The following is a 25077-nucleotide window of genomic DNA, read 5'->3' as shown; positions in this document are numbered from 1 at the left end:
AAACTTGTTCCCTGTAATGAGCAGAATTACAGCCTCTAGAACTGGAGTACACTGTGCATCTTTTTTTTTTTTTTTTTTTTTTTACAAAGGCAATAATATACCTGCTTTTCCTTTTTCTCAAAACCATGTCCTCTTAATTCAATTGTCATTAGGGACAAGGACCAAGTCATCAGCAACATACACCGTTTCTGTGGGCATAAGTTTAGAAGTAATGTGGATAAAAAAGTGTGATTGCTGGATCAGATGGTAACTTTATTAAGGATAAAAAATGCTTTCCCCATAGAAGATGCATTAAAACTGTTAGAAAATTATACAAATCATATTCTGGCATCTTTATAATCATGAGATATAAAATTATTTATATTTCAGTGAGTTTTTTATAGCTGTAATAAAGTTACCAAAACCTCTTTTTAAAGATATATATTTATGCATTTTTATGTGGGACATTATGGTAATTCAGTACATGTACATAAGTTGTAATAATCAAATCATAGTAATAAATGTTTTCACCTCTTCAGCTGTTAATTATCTTTATATATTGTGAATTTTATTTTGAAACAGAATTAAGGTTGTTTTAACGAACCCTACTGTGCAGTAGAAGTACTCAAACTGATTCCTCTATTCTGTTCTTGGAGTCTTTCACTGAAATCTTTCCATCTGTCCCTTCCCTGCTATCAAATAAGAAATCCTCAATGACACCTTTCCTCAGGTCCTGGTAATTGCGAATCTATTTTCTGTCTGTATGTGTTTCTAAGCTCAGTTCTACCTTCTACATTAAAGGTTTGTGAATTATGGTCTCATGCAATTTTTGATGTTCTTGTTCAGGATGAATAATATCCCATAATATGCTAAGGCCATGTTTTGCTTATACTTTCCTATGCTTTTGGACACTGAGTTGCTTCCATCATGGGTTATTGACAATAATGTTATTATGAGAACTGATTTATATATGATATCTTAAATCCCTACATTCCATTCTTTTTAGCAGATCAGTAAAAGAACAATTGGTGGTTCCGGTGGTAATTCATGGCAGTAAATATTGACATATTTAGTTGGGAAAAATACAGCTCATTTAAAGCACTTACTAAAACATAATAAATACTGTCCATATGTTTATAGTGGCTAACGCACACCTTCCTCATAAGAATCTTTTGCTGACACCAGGCAGATATGTGGGACTCTTGTGTTATCTCAAAGAGGTAAAGCATTGACATTTCTGTGAAACATTTGTTATTCACATGTCTAACAGATTTAACAAAAAATGCATATCTCCATATTCACATAATCCAGAGAGCATCTATTGTATGACATGATTTATTATTTGGAAGCCAGTGTATTGGCACATTAGGAGAACATATCTATCATCAGTACTTAAATTTTTGCTATCTTAACCAAAATGATTTTAAGAAGTTAAAAATTCATTTTTCAGTGCAGATTAGTAGCAAAGGACTGGCTTTGGCATAGCCATTGGCCACCATCATCTGGACATTAAAGCAAACATGGTCATCTTTCCCATATAGATCCTGAGGAGGAAAAGATGCTGTCCAAACAGTACATGAGCACAAAGAAACTCATGAGTAACAGGATGGTCCAGGTGGCCCGCTGTATAGGGGATGCTTTTGGAGAAAGGCTGGTGCTTTGAAGGTGCTGGAAGTGCCTCTGGTGTCTACACAAGAGAGCCACTATGTACACACTTGAGAGGGCCATGGGTCTTATAAGAAAGACATCCCGGAATACACCTAATACAGAAAATAAATGCCTGAGGATGTAACTCATGGGTAAAATTGTGCAGGATTGTGTAATAAATACATGGCCATGTGAGGTCACATTGGGAATGGCAGTAGAAGACAATGAGAAGTGAGCACACAAGGACATGTAGAAGGCCCACAGGAAAACAAGGACACACAGGGTCTGCTGTGGGGATTTATGTTTGAACTTGGCCAAGCAGGAGCTTCTGGGGTTGAGGGTGATGGCCTGGAGGACAGTCAGCAGGCAGGTGGCACAAATGGAGAAGCCCCTCAGAAACCTGTAAAAGTAGATAACTGATTGATACTTGATGTAATCCCCCAAATCCTGAGACACAAAGACACTTGTAGCTATGTACCCTAAAATTATCATCATCCCTATGTGGATTAGGGACAAGAGACCTATGATCAGGTCAGTGGGCTTGAGCCTGTGCTGGAGGAGGAATGTGGAGATGTGGAAGAGAAGGAGGATGGAGTTGGCCAAGATCTCAAATTGTTTTTCAGAGAAAAACGCATTTCTTATGGTTAAAAAAAAATCGTATAATTGGTTGCTCTTTTTCATCTTTTGGGCAATGAATCACAGAGTATATATCTTTGGAGGCAGTGAAGAAAAAGTATTTATTCAAATAATATCACCAGGAGCCTACCTTAAGCAAGTCCAGCAGCTGAATGTTGCCCAACTGAGTTCAACAATGGTAGACCCAGCGATTAACTTGTTTTTTCCTAAAAATGAAAGGCGAACTGGAACAGACTAAAGACAAACTGGAACAAGCCTCAAATGAACTGAGTGCCTGGAAGTTTACACCTGACAGGTAAACAAATCAGACTCCCCAGTCAAGACTTCCCTGACAGTCCCACTGCGAGAAAGCTGGTGGGACAGCCAAGTACTCGTTTCCACACCAAGACTCAGACTTTTTGAGCTAAAAAAAGAAAAAAAACCCAAGCAACCAAACAAACGAAAAAACATTCTTATACCATGCAGCTTGTAATGATTAATGTAAAACTTACCAGATGAAACTTGTGTTTCATCTTTTTTTACTTCCCCTTCCCCTTGCTTCTGAGGCCTGATGTCGTCTGACTATTCAAAAGAGGCCACCTCCGAAAAGTTCCCCTTCTAGAAAATGTGGACACTTGAGAAATGTTTCTGTTTGAAGAAAATAGAGGGAGAAACAGAAGTCTTAAGTCTGTGGCACACTGTGTCTTCAGACAGATTGGAGGACTGAAAACCTAGAGATTTAAAAATCATGAATTGAACATGTAAAATTCCAGTAAAATGTGAAAACGGAATAAACATCGCTCTTAGCTTTGAACATAATGACTTAGAGACACTGTGTATCAGTTTTGCCAATAAGACTGTGGACTTCATGATTGTTGTTTAACCTCTGGGTCAAAACTCAAATGAGGTGATATTGCCTTTAAAGGTTTTTCTGCTGAGAACCGACTTTTAATAGTCATGAGAAAATCAAATAATAGCTGTCAGTACAAGTAGACCATATATTTAACCACCTAGCTTAGGGCTCTCCCTTACATAATGGAGCCTTAAATCAATGTGGTTTTCATCAATGGTTTGTTCTTTGAATGGTTTTAAAAACTGCAAACAACTGAGGACTGTGCAGACATGAAGGTGTGGTATTGAACTTCAGTTTTAAACTGTGTGAAGCATTATGAAAGTTAATTTCACAACTAGATTGTATAAGGACATTGGCTGTGATGAGACTCACTTCATTATTTTTTCTCAGTAGTGAACTTTATGAATTGTTGTTATGAATCAACAAGCTTATGTTAAAAGAGCATTGTCACTGGTGTAATGGGGGAATGTGTTACTTCGTTGTATTGGCGCTTTTTGTATTACACTCTTGATATTAAATTAAATGTGACTTGGGAAAAACAAACAAACAAATAAATAAATAAATAAATATCAGCTTCATGAATCTCAGCCTATCCTATTACCATCAGAAAATGTGTGGATTCACCTCAACACACCCTTTTCTCACTTCAGCACTCAAAATTTTCTGACATCTGTGTCATTTTTTTCTATTATTACCAAATCAGGTCTGAATTGCATAACAATTGTTGAGTTCCCACTGTACATCAGCTTTCCTATCCATTCAGAACTACTATATATTATTCAAAAATTTTCTCCATTATAATCTTATCTTGAAGTCTTCTGGAGTAGTGTCTTATTGGTTTTTCATCTGTCTCTCCTCAATGAAGTCTCAAGTGCATATTGAAAATGCTCAGTTTTGGTGAATTCAAATGGGAGGATTGCATAATAGTAGAGAATAACATCTCTCTCAAGAAATTAATCTCAATGGAGTAGTTTTAAACTATAATATATTATTTTGGTGCAATCTTTATACTGGTTTATTACCAGACCTAACAGCTTTAATACATCAACTGAGCCAACATTGAGAATTACCCACTGTATGACAAATTGTTTGAATTTGTATCCATTATCTTCCATTGATTTCAAATGTTACCTTGAGTCATCCTTGATGGTGAATTGTGATCATCTCATCTATGAAATATGGGCAGTCCTATTATGTGAATTCTAGAGGTATTGTGTGAGCAAGAAGATGAAGTACCAAATATAGAAGTGTTTCTGACATAAAATGACTTCTAGAAATATTGGCCAATGCGTTTTAATTAATGCAGTTCCTTATTTATATGATTTGGAATATGTAATTTATTATTAATTTTAATAATGTCTATCTCTGTGGCTACCTCAAGATTTTTCCATAATGTTAGAACATTTTAAAAATATGTGTAGAAAGATCTTTGGTGGCACTTTAGGACTGTGTTTGAATCCCAGGATAGCTATTCATCTTACATACCTGTTACTCTCACCACCAGAATAACTATAATAAGTGAGCCAATTCCAGCTGCCAAATATTAGGAGGAACATATTCTAATGTTTTCTATTGATTAAACTGTAATTAGTATGGTAACTAAAGTCACATTTAAAAATAGATTCCAAGTTATTTCATTATAAGGTTCTCATTAAAAAAATTATTTGAACCAAGCCTGAATGATGGACCTTCAAAAAGTCCCGATTATCATCTCCAAGAAGTAAGCAATTTTTCAGTTCAGAGACCTAAGCATAAACTTGATAGAGAAAATTTGATGTTGATCTACCAATTGAAGTTTTTCTATACAAGGCATGTTTGTGCTTTAATTTAAGTGTCTGAAATAGTAGTAGGTGTGTATTTTAAATCATTTCCAGACATATATTGAAAAATAACAGTCATCACAAAATCATGCATGTGTGGCCAAATGGCTTTGTATTACATCTAGATCTATATATAACCCAAGATAAAAGAGAAAGCAGAAATATAAAATATTTATGAACATGAGCTATTATTTAAAAATCTGTAGAAACTAGGTTAAAACATCAAAGTGTTGATTCTTACTTTTAATATTTAATTGGAATCTGCTATTTGTACTTAAATATGAGACCTAGCATTATAATCCAAGATGTGTGTAGAGTGTGTTGTGATCAAATCAGGGCAATTTCCATCTTCTCAATTTGTTAACATTTTTATGTTGGAAACCTGCAAACTCTTCTCTGGTTATTTTGAATTTTATAAGTCATCATTATAGCCTCATCACTCTATTTGCTATAAAACTTTGCTCTGTTAAAAGGTTTTTTTTTTTGCGGTCCCTACCCACCATCTATCTAATTCCCTTTCTTATTATTCATATAAAAAGTCTTTGTGTTCTTGGCTTCTGTGTGATAAACTTTTTCAGCTTCAAAGCATGAGTGCCAACATGCACTATTTGTGGAAAATTAAAACCCTATAACACCACTAGAAAAAGACAATTTTTCTACCAAGTAATGATCAGGTAAAAAAAAAATTTCCATTCACTCATTCAAGGTTTTGGAGTTGTCTCCCATGATAAGTCCAGAAAAAAGAAAGTTGTGAATCTAATATCTATATGTGTCCCAGATTTTATGGGTCATATTGGATCACTAGAATAGAGCTGTCTTATTTTGTGACATTTATGTACATATAAATGGCGTTTGCCCATTCTTACAAATTTGTTTTAAATAAGTCAAGTATCTATGGGCACTTTATAGTATAAGTTTAAATGGATCCATAATAATATGTGATATATAACTTCTAAAAATTGTTCTAGGCCAGGCACAGGAGTCTGAGACAGGAGGATCACCAGTTAAACCCAGTCTCAGTAATGTAGCATAGTTCTAATCAAATTTGTGAGAACCTGCCTCAAAATAAAAAATAAAAATAAAAAATAGTCGGGTACGTTTCTCAGTTTTTAACTCTAGCCCTGGATTTAATCCCTTATACAATATATATATATATATATATATATATATATATATATATATATATATATATATATAAAGTTTTTAAATTATCTTTTTTCAAAAACAACAAAAAATGTATTATGAAACAAAACCAAAAAAAATGCATTCTATCACATCATTCCTGTAGCATAGAGGACCTGCTTTAATTCATTTCAGACATTTGATACTTATAAAAACCAAGTAATATAACACTCATTGAATGAAATATTTTAATCACTGTTGTCTCAATACTTTAGGATGACATTAAGTTCAGTGTGATCAAATATCTGCAGTTATGCAAACAAGAGTAATGAAAATCATGAGTGTCCCATGCCATGTGTTTGCAATCATATTTAGAAATTCATGGATTTGTTTGTTCATTTCCTTAAAATCATTGGAAAATTGTTTTTTAAAAGTGAATTTCTGTATTATAAACAGAAAAATCTTAGACTGTTTCCTGATGTATGCATTTAATATACAATTTTTAAAAAATATTTTTGTTTTTTTGTTTAGTTGAACACAATACCTTTATTTTATTTTTATGAGGTTGTGAGGATCAAATCCAGCACCCCATACATGCTAAGCAAGTGCTCTACCACTGAGCCTCTATCCCAGTCTCAACAATTTGATATATTATTAAACATAGCAATTCTTTCTTCATGTAGTGCCTAGAGAAAACCAAGAAAATACTTTTCCAATCATCCTATTACCTCCAGTTTTGAACCACAAAAAATCATATCAGTAAATGCTGCACATCCAGTATATATGATTAAAATTATGTAAATATATGTTACTAGAATTGTAAAGCAAGTTCTATAGTATTGTCCATGCTGATGTACAATGGTTGTTAGTAAGCATCAGAGCATCCTGGGGAATGGGAACAATTCATAAATGTGACCTAAGAGAAATCCCATGGCATGTCCCTTCCCAGCTGTGATCCATCACCCTCAAGCCTGGCACACCACATCCTAGGAGAACAGGGGACAGAGCCTGAGCTCTCTGCCATTAGTCAGGCGATCTGAGAAACAGTACTCAAATGAGGGTCTTAGAGGTGATGCCAAATTGGCCCTCTTGTGCTGCTCCCAAACTTGATATTCTGTGTTTAAGGATGTGTAAACCACAGTGAATCAAACATAAATTTCTGAAATAGGTCACATCTGAAGAATCCACATCTGGTAAGAGGAAGGAAAGGCTAAGTGAGTAAATGAGAAAAAAAGATCACGCATGAAAAAAAAAAAAAGAAATATCCAAAAATTTCAGAACTTTCATTTGTTGGAGCTCATAGTGAAGACTGGGGACCCCTCAGGGTTAAAACTCCCTTTAATATTTGGATCAGGTAAGCAGTCATGTTAGACAGTATGCCAACCTGCAATCACCAAATCCTGGGTAGCTGTATGATGCATGCATCCTCATGCTTGTTCCCCCATACTCGTGAGAACTGCTCAGGAAGTAGTGGCCATGAGCTGGAGGTCAGGACAGAAGGAGAGAGAATTACAAGAGGAGGACACCCTGCTGAAGACTGCATTGCAAGTTTGGGGTCTTAGGACCTTCATGGTGGGCAGATTTCAGGGTGAAAGTGTGAAGGGAGCACACATCTGTTTTCTCCTCTGTAGTGTGAGCATCATCTTGCTTCTCTCTTTGAAATGAGATGGCAGATAAATAATATTTACTCACCACTTATTTATATGTGTGCAGACTCATATGCTTTGGACTGTCATCACCAACCTCAGCTTCACCACTGATGCCAAATCCTCCCATTCTCCCCTTCTATTCACTAAGGTAAAAATTGCAAAAGTATCTAGGAGGTGTGACAAGTCTGCTTCCTGCAAGTGGGTTTGGAGCTGAGGTTCACGTAGGCAATACTATCTACCTTGTGGCACTACTTGTGCTGGAAAGCTATGATGAGCACAAGGAGAGATGCCCGGCCCCTCAGAGAAGGCAAAACCATCATCGCCCAGCAGAAGTCAATCCTGTGGGCACATCTGCTGTGAGATACACAAACTCCAGCCACATAATGAGCAAAATCCTGAACAAGCCTTCAGCAATGAGTGGCAGCTATTTGTGATAAATAGAGGTGACAAAATTATCAGTTGTTTTTTGTAAATTGTCAGGGTTGTAGAGTATAGCTCAGGATTCAAACTTACAGCAATTATATTTACATTACCACTATTTTAAATTTCTCTTGAGAAAAGCCACTAGAACAGAAAGTGTTCTTTTAATGTCAAGAAATAGGAAGCCCTAGAGGTGCTTCTTCAAGGACCCCAAGATATCACTACTAGAAAACCCAAGCAATCCTGCAAGAGAGCCTTCTCCCTGATTGATGTAGGGATGAAAGATTCAAGACCTGCTTTCCTGGTCAACAGGAACTGTTTTTCTGTCTCATCTTATTCTTTGTGTCTTAGTGACAAGAAAAAAGAAAGGTTCACATTTATTTATTCCTGCTAAAGACACAAAAACTATGTTTGGGGAAAAAAATCTAAATATTAGGTACTGTAACCAGGGCAGAATGGGATTCAACTGAGCTAAGATGTTCCTCTAAACAAAATCAGATTTAGACATTTCCAATATGATAGCAATTGAAAAGAAAGGTATTTTTTAGTAACTAAAACAAAAAGGACTAATGAACACAAATATTCTTTCACCAAATATTGTGAATTATGTTCTTGGGTGTTTTGGAGCCATGGATGGAAAACTACCAGCATGTTCATTTGAGTTTCTTAAAATGCTAAATTTACTTCCAAACCTTATCATCATGGTCCTATAATTTCATGTTTTTTTCCTGTGAAATTAAATTGGATTCAAAGACTACATGAGAAATTACATATAAAAAGTTTATAGAAATATTAGATTCCCCTTTATGAAATGAGGTTTGGAACATAGAACCTTATTTTCTTCTAAAGATTTTTAAATGTATAATTATTTTTATTATAGAAGTTGCTTACATCAATAGTAGTTCTATTTGAATTATGAAGATGACATTAGAAAAAATTATAAATAATAAAATGTTAATTTAAAACTTGTTTTCCCTGATACTATGTATACAAATAAATATTATTTAAAATCTAGATGATATACTGCATGCAAGTCATGTCACTAGAACTCATTAAATTAAAATAAATTAAAAACCTAAAATCACTTGATATTTCTTATGAAGAAAATTACAAACTTTAGGAAAATCTAATTTTAAGAACCAAACATTGTTAGAAGAAAATATTCTCATTGCACCATACTGAGCACAGTCCTCTGGGCTCAATACAACTGTTATAGCTAATGTCTCCACGGAAGCTACTAGAAATCTCACTACTAGGCTCAAGTATCCTCCTTACACAGCCTTTTTTGGGCCTACCTGCACACTGATTGTGCACCTGAAGACACAGAGGCACTTACCCAGATGGCTGAGGAAAGGAGAACTCTTTGCAGCTGAGAAGAGCTTAAAATTGTTTGAACTCCTTGAGTTTTAAGGAACAGACATCTTTAAGTTCTGTCTCTGAAGGAGTGTAGTTTTAATGTCTGTAGAACAGTGACAAGATCCCACTGGAGAACACAGAAGTGTGGCTTCCCCAGCGGAACATGACCCTGTCTGTAAATTTTACTTTATTCCCTGTTGGAAAAAAGGGAGAGCAATCTAGGAAGATCTGAGTTCTAAACTTTTCTCTAAGTTCCCTGGACACGCACGTCTGGAGGAGGATCTTGATTGGAATCATGTCCCCATATTTTTGACAACTCCAGTTACTGCCACAGTCTGGCTGCAGCAAATCCATCAAAGGTAAGTGGAAGACAGAGTAAAGGGAAAATGTTTTTTTTTTTAATATATATTTATTTTCGTTGTAAATGGACCTTTATTTTATTTATATGAGGTACTGAGACTCAAACCCAGGGCCTCACACATGCTAGGAAAGTGCTCTACCACTGAGCCACAACCCCAACCCCAAGGGGAAAATGATTTGAAGTTAATGTTTGAGTCTCCAGATCCAGTTGCAACTGAATTTAGATCTACGCCTGGGCTTCCAAACATGAGTTAACGAGTTCCCATTTTTTCTTAAGCTAATGTGAATGGGTTATCTGACTCTTAGGACCACAATGTCCTGAATAGACTGATACAGTACTCTTAGTATGTAAGGCTCCACCTTCAAATTAATGAGAAGAAACACAAATCAATATAGTACAATGGACAAAATCTGTGATTAGAAACCCAAGGAAGAAATACAAATGCAGGATGGTTCTGGAGCTCTGATCCAAGGGCTCCAAGCTCTCTGCAGTGGAGGCCCTGTGATGTTTTTATCTATGCCTCCTGAGGTCTCCCTACTGCTAAGATAGTTAGGGTCTAGAAAATATCTGGGTGCATGGGTGGCTTTTCTTATGATAGCTTCTACCTTATTATATGGACATCTTGTCTGGTTCTCTGAAATAACCTTCCTTAAATATACAGTTGGGGAAAAGGAGAAGTCACTAATAGAGTATTGTTCCTGAAATATCAAGGACCTGGCAAAGGGCTCCCCTGTTGCTTGGCTTCTCAGCACACTGCCCAGGTGTGGTCCTGAGTGTGCTATAGGAGGGGACAGGTCATTGGCTGGCTCTTGTGTCTTGTCGGCCCTCCCATGTGGCCTGCCACAGAACCTGTAATGAAGCTACTGGCTTCTCCAGGCACCGTTTTCCTTCCTTAATGCATGACTTCTTTGGAACAGAATCAATTATAGTTCTACATTATTCCATCTTTACAAATTGGCTGTGGGATGGTGCTTCCTTGGTGTTGAAGACAAGTCCCTGATGATGTATAGCCAAGGAAGTGTGGCAGCCCTGTGCCTGCAGCACAGACGGGGACTGTGACAAGTCAGTGTGAGTTTGCAAGAACCCACCTGTGCTCAGCACTGTGGAGGACTCAAGATGAAGAAGGAAGATTATCATTGTTCCCCAAAGTTTTCGGTTTAGTTTGGGAGGCACGGTGGGGAGGGAAGCAATGACAGCCAGCTCTGTACCACGGAGGGGCTGAGGTTGAAGAGTGGACAGCACAGAGCTTATTTTGGAAGTGATCAGATCACAGCATATTTGGATACTTGTTCCTTTGAGACAGGAAGGGAGAAATTTAAGGTCAATGGAGATATACAGTCAGCCCTCCATATCCTGGGATTACATGTCTCTGAGTTCAGTCAACTGCAGATCAAAAATATTCAGAAAAATATTGTGTCTACTGAACAGGTCTGAACTTTTCGTTGTCATTGTTGCCTAAACAGTATAGTATGACATTATTCACATAGCATTCACTTTGTATTGAATATTATAATTAATCAAAAAGTATTCAGATGTGCCTGGAGCCTGGCATGGTGGCCACACCAGTGATCCCATCAACTGGGGAAGCTGAGTCAGGAGGGTCTCCATTTCCAAGCCAGCCTGGGCAACTTAGGGACACCTGTCTCTAAAAATAAGCAAAATAACTGGGGGGTGACAAACAACTTGTGTACATTGATACAGCAGGAGTGGGAGCCCTGTATTGTAGGACAGGAGGGGTATATATACATTACACATAGCTTATCTTAATTAACATAAACTAGATACAACAGTCAACCAATAAGGAATCTCCACACTCAATGGCTCACTGGTGTTACTTCTCAGACCACTCCCTCTGGCAAAATGCCAGGCGCCATCTTGACTTGTTTACAGACCCTAACAAGTTACTCTCATTCTGATTCTAATTAGTCCAAACCCATTCCATAATTTACAATGCCTCCACTTTGGGCAGGGTATTCTTGGAACTTCCTATGGTTTCCCAGTTGCTCTGGGGGTTCTCTTCTCACAAGGTGTGACAGGTGTCTCCTCCCTAGTTTGTTCTTACCTGGAGCACCTGATTTTGGAGTAGTGTTGGTTCTGTACATCATCACTTCCAAACTGGCAGTATTGAGTTTCCAGCTCTAAGTAAAACATTAAAATCCATCGGAAATGAAATAGAAAATAGAAATTTAGTGGCAGAGATAAAGATCAGAGGTTGAGGAGATCACAGGCAGATTGAACATAGAACTGAGGCAGGGCCCAAGCTGAGAGTTTTCTCTAAGGAACCTACCTGATCAGCCTCATTAATGGAGGTAGAGGAGAGGCCTACACTTTCTCTGAGAGAAACAATGTAAAATTAGGCTCTGTTTCCAGTGTATTTTGTATGAAGTCGTATAAAGCATTAAAGACAAATTGGAGCCCTGTGATTGGAGTCAAAAGAGAGTACAATCATTTCAAGTAGATCCACTGATATACCAGGTATTGGAATCAGAAGAAACTTTTTTATCATAACCATTAAAAATATGTGAAGAGTTAATGCAGGTATGATAACAAATGGAAAATTAAGTTATTTCTAAAGAGAATTGGAAAGCTGAACTAAGTGGAAATCTGTAAAATGAACACTGTAACCTGAACAGGCTCAAATTCCACATGGTTGACCCTGGGCTAGTTTGGAAACTGCAGAAGAAATTTACAACAAATGCCAAAGCATGAGGCTTCCAAAACCAGGTGAGAGGAAGATATAAAATAGGAGAAGATCCTAAATAGTTGAGCAAGCATTTTAGCATCTGTGCAATTAGACAAGACATATCTGGAAAGAAGGAGGCTCAGGGCTTCATGTGCTGTGCAAAGTTTATCCCCACATGCAGCCCCCACTCTTTTCTAGGCTCTACCTTACTCCATGATATAGCATGGCCCATTGATCACCAAGGTGCCTCCTGGAATCCTGTCTCTCTAACTCCCTGGGAAGCTTCTGGAGTAAGCCAGGGGAAAGAGTTGGCCAGTGTACTCCGAAATTTTTTTTTTGTGTGTGTGTGTGTGTGTGGAGACATGATGAGCTCTTTGGAGAGGTATTAAGGTGTAGACACACACCCTGTACTGTTGTGGACTTGCTGTATGCTTTGGACAAGTGAGTTCAATCTTTTTGTCTACGTTTCCCTGATTTTTAATAGAAAAGTGACTCTAATTGTCAGAATTAGGCACAAAAACACTGATATGTGTGCTGACCAGTTTAATAAGAAACTCTGGACAGTAGGTATCAAACATGGGATTTATAAAAGCTTTCAAGAATATTCTCATATGTAGTGAGTAGTAAGTAATAAATGTTAGTGGACCAAGGTCTGGAGTGGATCAGGATGTATTTGAATTATGGCTTTTAATATATTTATAAAGCCTCGAATAGACTGTAAGCTCTCAGAGCCTCTGTTTACTCATCTGTATTATATGACTGATGCCACTTCCTTCCCAAGGTTATGAGGAAAACTAAATGAAGTCATAGATAGCAGGCACTTGGTTCACATGGGTGCTCACTAAGCCAGGAGAGAACTGGCCTTTCTCTTTTTGCTTTACTGATGGACACCCAGCAGTAAATACATGCCTGCCCCAGAGTTGGCACTTCAAAGAGATATAAGTAAATATTATCAAAATGACTATACTACCAAAAGAAGTAAAAGATATGTAAGTAAATAAGTGTAGCTGAAATTTTCATAAATATTTTCATCACATAAATATGATGATTTAACATCGTTACTGTGAAGAGAGTTACTTCTTTTTTTATGGCTCTAAAACTACATTTCCAATTAAAAAAAAAAAAGCTAGAAGTAGAGGCAGCACTTCCAAACTCATTTCATGAGACCAATATCATCTTGATCCCAAAACCAGAAAAAGACACATCAAAGAAAGAACTTCAGACCAATAACTCTAATGAACATAGTTGCAAAGATTCTCAATAAAATTCTGGCAAATTGAATACAAAAACACATCAAAAAGATCGTGCACCATGATCAAGGGGGATTCATCCCAGGGATGCAAGGTTGGTTCAACATATGGTATTCAATAAATGCAAATCATTACATCAATAGACTCAAAGATAGGAATCATATGATTATCTCAATAGATGCATAAAAAGCATTTGAAAAAGACAGCACCCCTTTATGTTCAAAACACTAGAAAAATTAGGGATGATTGGAACATGTCTCAACATTTTAAAAGCTATTTATGTCAAACCCTGGGCCAACATAATTCTAAATGAAGAAAATTTGAAGGCATTCTCTCTTAAAATTGGAATGCCCTCTTTCACTACTTCTATTCAACATAGTTCTTGAAACACTACCCAAAGCAATTAGATGAAAGAAATTAATAAGGTATGCATAGGAAAAGAAGAACTCAAATTAGCACTAATTGCTTATGATATGATTCTATTATCTAGAAGACCCAAAATGTTTTACCAAAAAAACTTCTAAAACTAGTAAATAAATTCAGCAAAAGGTCCCAAAAACATACATTGAAGAAAAGACAGCCTCTTCAACAAATGGTGCTAGGGAAACTAGAAATCCATATGCAACAAAATGAAATTAAATTCTATCTCTCCCCATCCACAAAACTCAACCCATTTCCATTTATTTATTTATTTATTAATATTTATTTTTAGTTGAACACAATACCTTTTATTTTATTTATTTATTTTCATGTGGTGCTGAGGATCGAACCCAGGACCTCACACATGCTTAGGCAAGCGCTCTACCACAGAGTCACAACCCCAGCCCTCATTTTTATTTTTTATTTTGAGACAGGGTTTCACTAAGTTGCTTGGGTGCTTGCTAAGTTGCTAAGGTTAACCTAGAATTTGTAATTCTTCTGTCTTGAGAATGTTATGTCTGACATGTTATATGCATGTGACACCATGCCAGACTGGTTGTGCAATTTTTGGGGTTCAAAACTAAAGCCTCTGTGTCTTAGGTGGTGTTCATTGACACATAGGTACACAAAGGCTAGAAAGTGCATATGATCTTGGGAAGAAGTAAAAAGGGCACCACACACAAAGTTAAGGGAACATCAGAGAAGTCAGGAAGCTGGGCATAGGGCTCACAGGGGCAATTGGGTCCATTGGAAAGTTGTTTGAGTCTCTGATAGGATCATGGGTGCAAGGACATGGTGCATGAAGAGGGTACCCAAGACCTAGCCTAAGGCATCCTCCCTGCACAAGTGGGAAAGTGTTTCTGGGTGGTACGTGGGTGAGGCCGGCCACAGGCAGAAATGCTACACATAGTTGTGGTAGGGGATGAAAGAATCTGCCTCTTAATCAGTTGTGGCACTGAGTCTTACACACCTTGGGGTCTTGGTATTCACTGAAGTGGGGAAATGCACCACCCCACCCTTGGGGCCCTACACTAAGCTGCTTCTAAGCCACCTGCCCTGAGGGGGACCTCACCTTCTTCTGTCACTGTGTAACCCAAAGGACTGTGCTGCCCAGAGGCCCTGGTGGTTGATCTGTCCTAATGGAGAGCTAGCAGGTGGGATGTTCGTAACAAGTGATAGTGGTCTGAGTCACATGGCAGTACTGATGGAACAGACAAGCATCTCCTTGTGGCCAGAAGGGGGGGAGGCCAAATTGGGGATGACAACATCTTGGGTGTAGACACTGAGGCTGATTTTTCTGGGAAGGGCCCACCGAGTCCTCTGCAGTTCATAACCACAGGCTGAGCACTGGACCTGCCCCAGCCATGGCTGTCCATCACCAGCCCTTGCCAGATCCACACTGAAGGAGCTTCCCAGTATTCTAGATCTTTCCTTTGCTCATGTTGTGTCCCTACCTGAAATACCTTCCCCACCAAACCATCACCTTCAACATACACTGGAAATTGGGAAGATTCACCCTGTTTCCCAGTTGGCAGAGGTCCAGAGAAGCCAATCAAGTGAGGAGCCTAAGGTCACACAGCCTTTTGGGAGTCATTCAGGATATTTCTTGGGCTCTCATGGGTGTGTGGCTCTCATGTTCCCCTTTGGGGAACCAACTGCCAGTGAGGTTTGTCAGCCTCTGGTTACTTGCAGCCCCAGTCACGATGCAGGTCACCTTGTCACCATGAAGAAAGCAAAAATCAACAGTACACAAGAGTGACATCTACACAGAGAAAGGCAGATATATAAAGAGAGATTTCCGGTAGGCCTGATATAATCCCTGGATCTAATTATGAGTGAATTTCTCCTTCTTGGTGGGGGAGGCAGTCAATTTCCATGGATGCTGAAACCTGGTGGAGCTGGAGTTTGGTGACTGATGGCATGCACATTGGTAGGCTGGACATGAGTCACATGGCAGTACTGATGGAACAGACAAGCATCTCCTGGTGGCCTGAGGGTGGGGGAGGCCAATCTGGGGGTGCCAACATCTTGGGATGCAGTGCCTCTCACCAGTCTGGGATGTGCACTGAGTCTCAGAGGAGGCATTCATGGACCCTTGAAAACCCACATGTACCAATAACACCTCAGTACTCTTATGCTCAGAGTATTTAGTATGGCCAACACTTGTATCCCAGCCACAGGCCCCTGGAATATCCCTCTGCTCCCAAATTCTCCCACCTTTTGCCTCTCCTCACCTGGTACCTGCATCCCCCAGCCCAACACACATGAAAGAACAATAGCTCAACTTGACTGTCTCTGCCCATCCCTTCAACAGCCCATCAGGGGTCATTCAGGTCCAGGGTCCATCCTTACTTGCAGCCCACACTGTCAGCCCTTGAGACCTTGCATGGGCTCTGCTATACAGCCATCCCATCATAGCTGGTTACTTGGGCTCAGTTCCAGACAACCCTCTTTTGTTCCATGAGGCCTGAACTATCCCTGGGAGTCATTCAGGATCTTTCTTGGGCTCTCATGGGTGTGTGGTCAGGCCCTTTGGGGAACCAACTTCCAGAGTCAAGAGTGAGGTTTGTTAGCTACTGGTGACTTGCAGCCCCACATTTAAAAAAATGTGTTGTCAGCATTTCAAAATGACTGTGTTAAGGCTGGACATGCAGTTCAGTGATAGACAATGGGATTCACATGTGTGTGGCTCCAGATTCCATCCCCAGCACCTAAATAAAAAAAAAAAACACAAAGTATCCAGGTGCTATGGCACATCCCTGTAATCCAAGCTGCTGCTGAGGCTGAAGCAGGAAGACCCCATGTTTGAGGCCAGCACCAGCAACTTAGGCCCTAAGCAACTCAGTGAGTCCCTGTCTCTAATAAATTAAAAGGTCTGGAGATGTTGCTCAGTTGTTAAGCACTCCTGGGTTCAGTCCCTGGGGAAAAAAAAATAGGACAAAATAGGAATGCAAAATAGGGAGGGTCTGGGGCTTGATGGCATGCTTGGATAACCATAGAAGCCCAGACTACACAGTTCAGAGCTTTTTTCTTTTCAAGTGAAAGGAAGAAATTTCAGTTTTTTTTTTTTTTTGGTAGAGAGAAAAGAGATGTATTGGATTTCCTTCTTGTTGACTCTCTTATTCAGAGTCCTTAGGTTCAGGAACAATCTAGGCCAACAGAACCAGGAACCTGTGTCACCAGTTACTTTCTCAAGTCTCTTGGGAAGGAAGACTGTACAGGAAACCTGTACAGTCCCTAATCTGAGCCCTTGGGCAGCTTGAGACCTGAGTCCTGTCCAGAGTACTTTACCCTTCCCAGAAAGCTCACAGAGGGGGATTCTCTTTACTCTTGATGTCAACACTCAAGTCCCAAATCTCAAGACCCCAATGAGCACTGTCTCCACAACAGGCAGACGCTGGTCCAAATCTCAATTCCTGCCCTGATTGACCACGTGGAAAGTGACTTTGAGCAAGCCTTGTTCCCATGTATAACGTGGGGCTGTGCCAACTGAAGACTTGAATCCAAATGAACAAGAGGAAGAAGGAAGAAAGGAAGTAGGCAGGGTCCCAGGATGGGAGGTGTGCATAATCGTGTATATTCAAGACTGCTTTTCTCAATGCTTCTACATCTGTACAGCTGTTCACAATGCTGTATCCACCTTGGGAACATCGTATTGGTTTGGTGATTCTATCAAATGCACCACAGTGAAGAAGGATGTAAATAATAGGAGACACTTACTCTTAGGTCAGGCATGAATTCCTTTCCTTTCTTACTCATTTTCTATCCTTTTACCTTGAGAGATGACCAGTCCTCATGAGTGATACAGATGCCTCTGTACTGAGAATTAATATCACAGCACTACAGCCCTTTCTTGCCATGTTTCCTTTGAGGTTTTCATGGTCTCTTCCTAACAGGAGGTCAACCAAATCCACTCTTACAATACTCACTTCTTTATGAAGACCAGTTGTAAAAAAGACCTTAGACAGGAAATGAGTACCTTGAATGCCCAAGGAAACTCACACACCCTCACATCCCTACACTGAGAATCTGTCTCTCTGTTTCCTAACAAGTGATTTCTTAATAGTAAAACAAAAATTGATCTAATGGTATTTTGCTCCACCTGTGCTTCAGGAAATAGTGATCTAAGATCATAGTCCACCTCACTTCTCTCATGTTACCCTTTAAATGAGAACACTTTACCTGCCAAGATTTGGTGGGCATTCAGCAAGTGATCTCATGCAAAGAGGAGAAGAGTGCACATTGTAGGATAAATACATGAAGCTCATATGGTCATGAGACAGAGTTCTCAGTGAGCACAGCAGTAGGCATTTGGCTTGCCCCATGTAACAGGAAAATCATTCTCTTTTGTAATTTCTGAAACTGGGAAGGAGCAAGTCCTAATCCAAATTTCTCACACTACCTGCTCATTCATGGCTAAGCTCGAATTTACACTGGCTGGAGAGATGACCTTCCAGCTCAGTTGGAACCAGAAATGTCCCGTGAGGAATGTGTATTTAAACCTGAGAATAGATCCAGTCCATATCCAAGCATGACTCAGGTAATAGGTATATATTTCCTTCTCTCAACAAAGGGATTTATTTGTTTTGGTACCAGGGATTGAACCCAGGTGTGCTTAACTACAGAGGCACATTCCCAAGCCTTTTAAAATTTATTATTATTATTATTATTATTATTATTATTTATTTCAAGAAAGTGTCTCTCTCAGTTGCTTAGGGTCTTGCTAAGTTGCTGTGGCTGGCTCTGAACTTTGATCTTCCTGTCACAGTTTCCCAACTCACTGGGTTTACTGTAGAAATCGAATTTGAGAGGCAAATTTATTGATATCTGAATGTCATGGCTATGAGTTTTTCTAGCACACAGACCTGAGAAATCCATGTTCCTAATTTATATTTTTTCATATCTAACACTCTAGTTTTCATAATTTGTTCTTTTCTGCCAGGCTGTACCCCATTTGGATTCATGTTAGTGAGCTAAGATATGTTTTCTATGATTGGTACCCATCAAAACCCAAGGTCACTTGCCTTGAAAGATGAGAGCTACACGTGCAAAAGTTTTCATCCAGATGGGGCTTGTTTACCATTGTCTGAGAATGGAAGTAGTAGTTTTCTTTTCCTTTGAGGATGCCTTCTCTAATTCTGCAAGACAGATGCTGTCAGACTTCAGATGCAACAAGTTTAGTAGTCTATTGAGAGATGAGCTAAAGCTATCTGCTCTATATAACCTCATCTTGGAAGCCATGGCTCAAAATCTGAGTGGAAGAGAAGGAAGGGGAAGCTCATAGGTAGGAGCTGGAGGAAGACATTTTTACATCTGACTCTTGCTACATCATAACCAGTACACAGGTACTTTTCCTAATGTTCTAATAATTTGTAATATTATATGTATTATCTTACATGAGTGATTTTAAAGTATAAGGACTCGTGAGGAATAATAATTCAAAGTCCAGCAATTTCTGTCTTTACATACATTTATAGAACTTAGAATGTTTCAAATCTTCATTGGGCAATTTATTATCTCAAATATACAACTATTTATATGTAATATAATCTTATTTTTAGTAGTAATATCAAATAAAATGTGTAGTATATTTACATAAAACTAATGACATTTCATAGTTTTAAAATATTTGTAAATAGACTATATCAGAATTACTTTACCTTCCTCTCAGTATAATATAGATTTTTAAAAAAGTATGTATCTTTGTGTTTTTTCTAAAACATATGAAGGACAGGGATTATAATACAGACTTCATCCCAGCAACCCCAAAGGGTGTGGCAGGAGGATTTTAAGTTTGAGGCCAGTCTCAGAATTTAGCCAGGAAGTAAGCAACTTACTAAGACTTTGTATCAATATAGGAACCAAAAAAAGAGGAAATGGGGAGGTAGCTAAAAGGAAAAGCACTCCTGGGATAAATCACAGCTATCAAAACAAATAAAACAAAAGCTAAGGATTAGAAAGGATACAGTGTAATATTACAGTAAATTTAAATTTGTAGCCAAATAAAACAGTATTTTTTCATGGCTTGTCAGAGTGACATTAGTACAGACAACCACAGACCTGTCTACCTGGCCATAGTTCACACACCTTTTTATGAAAAAAAAAAATGTTTTTTTTTTATACTTGACATACATCTGGATTTTACATTTTCTCTCACCTGGTCTTTTAGCTTTAGTGTTATTATTTACTAATGAATAATTACGGAAAAAAATAGATTTTTTTCCAGAATTTTGCACACCTAGTGGTTCTTTAAATGTTATGGAATATTTGACTTATGTTAAATGATGAAAACCTTAAGAAATAAAAGCACAAATTTCTTTACTGTAATGTAACTGACTTTTCATTAATAAATGTGAGCAATTTAAAATAACATAAAGGAGTATTTTTTAAAGACAATATTTTATCTTTTAAAGAGTTTTCACTGATCCTTCCTCTCAAATGTCCAGTGATGATGTTGTTAATTTAAAACTTCTTTCACAAAAAAACATTCTTAAAGTAAAATTTTAAGCCAGTCATGGAATGATTACAGACTTTATATTTGCTTTTTCATGTAAGGATTTCAAAAGCCTCCAGGATTTTGTATAATTTTGGAGAAAAAAAGTAAATGGTAACTGGATTATCACTGTGAGAGATATTTCCAAGTGTGCTTCACAAATATCTGAATCCAAGCTTTGGTGGCAAGATGACTTAAGCTTGGTAAAGAGGAAAAGTTTTTCTATTTTCTTTAATATTTCCAAAAAATCCCCCCAAAACTTAAAATATTCAGTTTTATGCTATGGATAATGTAGAAGTAGAGTAACTGTAGTTGCGTCTCTGTTTCCCTGAGAGGGTTTTAAAATATCTGAAGCTATTTCTGGAGGGAAGTGGAATTTAAAAAAATAGTTGGTAAAGAACCTTAGGGTTTTGATAGGCATTTTTTTTTCTGTAAGATGTTAAATCTTGGGGCTGGGGTTGTGGCTCATTGGTAGAACATTCACCTGACATATGTGAGGCACTGGGATCAATTATCAGCACCATATAAAAATAAACAAATAAAGGTATTGTGTCCAACTACTTCTAAAAAAAATTTTTTTAAAAATATAAAATCTTTAATATACTATGTGAACTCTCCCAAGACAGAGTTTGATAGTAATAAATGACCAAACAATAACTAACACTTCTGTGCTTCTTTTAATTATGTCAGTCACTCTACAAGTGCTTTAATATGTTCACTTGCTCATGCCAAAAATGCTGTTGAAAAAAAAAAAAAAGATTAGCCTTATCCACTTTTACTGTAATGTTAACTGGGACTAAATTAGTTAAGCATGTTGACAATGCTGTCCCAGAGAGTTCATGGTGGCACTTGCTTTAAAAAAGACTACCAGCAAGAAAGATTCATCTTACTAAATCCTTCACAGTTCTGGCTTGCCTATACAAACCATGATATTTGGGCTGTTGGGATAGTTTACCTTGAAGATTATTATGTCCACTCATCCAAACATGAACACCAACAATCCTTGCTCACCAACACTATGTAAGAAACTTTGTTGTGGTTACTGCATCTCCAAATCCAGATGGGACAATATCTTTTCCCATAAGACACCTGCAGAAAAAATAGAAAAGTAAAGAAATGCTACCAATTTAATAATGTAATTTATAATATGAAAGAAAGCAGAGTGTGTACAATAGGCTTAGAGAGGAGGATGTGATATGGGCAACTCAGGGGACATGTACAAAATCATGATTTGGAAGAATGATTGATGTTGAGTGGGAATTTTTAATTTACTTACTTAAGTACTGCAGGGACAATCAGGGTCACAGGGCTGTTTGCACACTAGGCTCAGTACTCATGAGCCACACCCCAGCCATGGACTTGATATGAAAATGGGGAATGAGAGCCTGTATTATTTACGTGACAATATTTTCATACAATGAAATTCTAGAGACTAAAAAGGTGACATGAAGATTGAAAAAGTGTCAGTGGAAATGTAACTACTGTGACACACTCCAGATTCTCTTTCCCAAAACACATACTTGCTTTAACATCCCCCTGAAACGAACCCATGTTTCAGTTATATTACAAAATGCTTGTGTGTACAAAGTAGTGATGGGACTCCCCATTTGTACCACCTGTGTCCTGAGTGTGCTTCAGGCTGCACCTTCAGGTCCAGTGGCTCCTGCTTGGCCAACTTGAGTTTTAAATCATCAGATATTATCCTGGGGTAATTTTTGTTCTTCTGGGTCCTCACCATGTACATGACTTAGCAACAATCTTTCCTGTATACTGGCCATACTCAATAAGACCTAGTTTTGTCTTCTGTTGGTCAATGATCTCTGCTCCTTTCTGCCCATGAGCTACCACCACAGGAGCTTTTTTCTCTGATGTTACTAAGAGATGTCTTTCTCATGGGCCTTATTTTTTTTCCAGTGGATACATCATAATTCTCTTTCATAGACATGAATAACAGTCTTTGCCTCTGTGTAGCTACAGATTGTCTCCAAATAGCTCCCAAGAAGAAAGAGCCACTCACACTCATCAGCTACTTTGACATTCTGTACTAGGTAGACTCCATCTTGTCATTGTTTATAAGCATGCCATGGATCAATGACCCCACATCCTGTTGTGCATCCACAATGCTGTGGCCAATGCCTATGGCACACTCAGTCCTTTGATGCTGACCAGTGCCAACACTCAAATAATAAAACTTATTCAAACCAAATGGAGATAACAAGGTCAGCTTTTGAAAAAAAAAAAAAACTGATCTAAAGCAACATTGCCACTCTTGTAAAAACATTTTTTCTATGTTATAGAATAGTTTCTCTGAATGAAAAAAAATTAGTGGGGGATCCAACATGGCGGCCGGAGAGGAAGCAATCTATGATAAGCCACAGGCCAGCATCATTCTGAATGGAGAAAAATTGAAGGCATTCCCTCTAAGATCTGGTACAAGACAGGGATGCCCTCTCTCACCACTTCTGTTCAACATAGTCCTCGAAACACTGGCCAGAGCAATTAGACAGACGAAAGAAATTAAAGGCATAAAAATAGGAAAAGAAGAACTTAAGTTATCACTATTTGCAGATGATATGATTCTATACCTCGCAGACCCAAAAGGGTCTACAAAGAAGGTATTAGAGCTAATAAATGAATTCAGCAAAGTGGCAGGATATAAGATCAACACGCATAAATCAAAGGCATTCCTGTATATCAGCGACAAACCCCCTGAAACAGAAATGAGGACAACTACTCCATTCACAATATCCCCCCCAAAAATAAAATACTTGGGAATCAACCTAACAAAAGAGGTGAAAGACTTATACAATGAAAATTACAGAACCCTAAAGAAAGACATAGAAGAAGACCTTAGAAGATGGAAAAATATACCCTGCTCATGGATAGGCAGAACTAACATCATCAAAATGGCGATATTACCAAAAGTTCTCTATAAGTTCAATGCAATGCCAATCAAAATCCCAACAGCATATCTTGTAGAAATTGATAAAAGAATCATGAAATTCATATGGAATAATAAAAGACCCAGAATAGCAAAAACAATACTAAGCAGGAAGTGTGAATCAGGCGGTATAGCGATACCAGACTTCAAACTATACTACAGAGCAATAGTAACAAAAACAGCATGGTACTGGTACCAAAACAGGAGGGTGGACCAATGGTACAGAATAGAGGACACAGTAACCAATCCACAAAACTACAACTATCTTATTTTTGATAAAGGGGCTAAAAGCATGCAATGGAGGAAGGATAGCATCTTCAACAAATGGTCCTGGGAAAACTGGAAATCCATTTGCACCAAAATGAATCTGAATCCCTATCTCTCGCCGTGCACAAAAGTTAACTCAAAATGGATCAAGGAGCTTGATATTAAATCAGAGACATGGCATCTGATAGAAGAAAAAGTTGGTTATGATCTACACACTGTGGGATCGGGCTCCAAATTCCTCAATAGGACACCCATAGCGCTAGAGTTAACAAATAGAATCAACAAATGGGACTTACTTAAACTAAAAAGTTTTTTCTCAGCAAAAGAAACAATAAGAGAGATAAACAGGGAGCCTACATCCTGGGAACAAATCTTTACTCCACACACCTCAGATAGAGCCCTAATAACCAGAATATACAAAGAACTCAAAAAATTAGAAAATAAGATAACAAATAACCCAATCAATAAATGGGCCAAGGACCTGAACAGACACTTCTCAGAGGAGGACATACAATCAATCAACAAGTACATGAAAAAATGCTCACCATCGCTAGCAGTCAGAGAAATGCAAATCAAAACTACCCTAAGATACCATCTCACTCCAGTAAGACTGGCAGCCATTAGGAAGTCAAACAACAATAAGTGCTGGAGAGGATGTGGGGAAAAGGGCACTCTTGTTCATTGCTGGTGGGACTGCAAATTGGTGCAGCCAATCTGGAAAGCAGTATGGAGATTTCTCGGAAAGCTGGGAATGGAACCACCATTTGACCCAGCTATTCCCCTTCTCGGTCTATTCCCTAAAGCCCTAACAAGAGCATGCTACAGGGACACTGCTACATCGATGTTCATAGCAGCTCAATTCACGATAGCAAGACTGTGGAACCAGCCTAGATGCCCTTCAATAGATGAATGGATAAAAAAAATGTGGCATTTATATACTATGGAGTATTATTCTGCATTAAAAAATGACAAAATCATAGAATTTGGAGGGAAATGGATGGCATTAGAGCAGATTATGCTAAGTGAAGCTAGTCAATCTTTAAAAAACAAATACCAAATGACTCCTTTGATATAAGGGGAGTAAACAAGGTCAGGGTAGGGACGAAGAGCTTGAGAAGAAGATTTACATTAAACAGGGATGAGAGGTGGGAGGGAAAGGGAGTGAGAAGGGAAATTGCATGGAAATGGAAGGCGATCCTCA

General features: G+C 38.2%; 1 pseudogene; it reads right to left on the bottom strand.

Moving 5' to 3' along the window:
- Positions 1-1382: 1382 nt before the first annotated feature.
- LOC144249373 (vomeronasal type-1 receptor 90-like) lies at positions 1383-2307 on the bottom strand (annotated as a pseudogene).
- Positions 2308-25077: the final 22770 nt, after the last annotated feature.

This window comes from Urocitellus parryii, chromosome 11 (genome assembly GCF_045843805.1).
Source record: "Urocitellus parryii isolate mUroPar1 chromosome 11, mUroPar1.hap1, whole genome shotgun sequence".
NCBI classification, from domain to species: Eukaryota; Metazoa; Chordata; class Mammalia; order Rodentia; family Sciuridae; genus Urocitellus; species Urocitellus parryii.
Note: the sequence above shows the minus strand (reverse complement) of the source record. Positions and strands in the feature narration are given on the sequence as shown.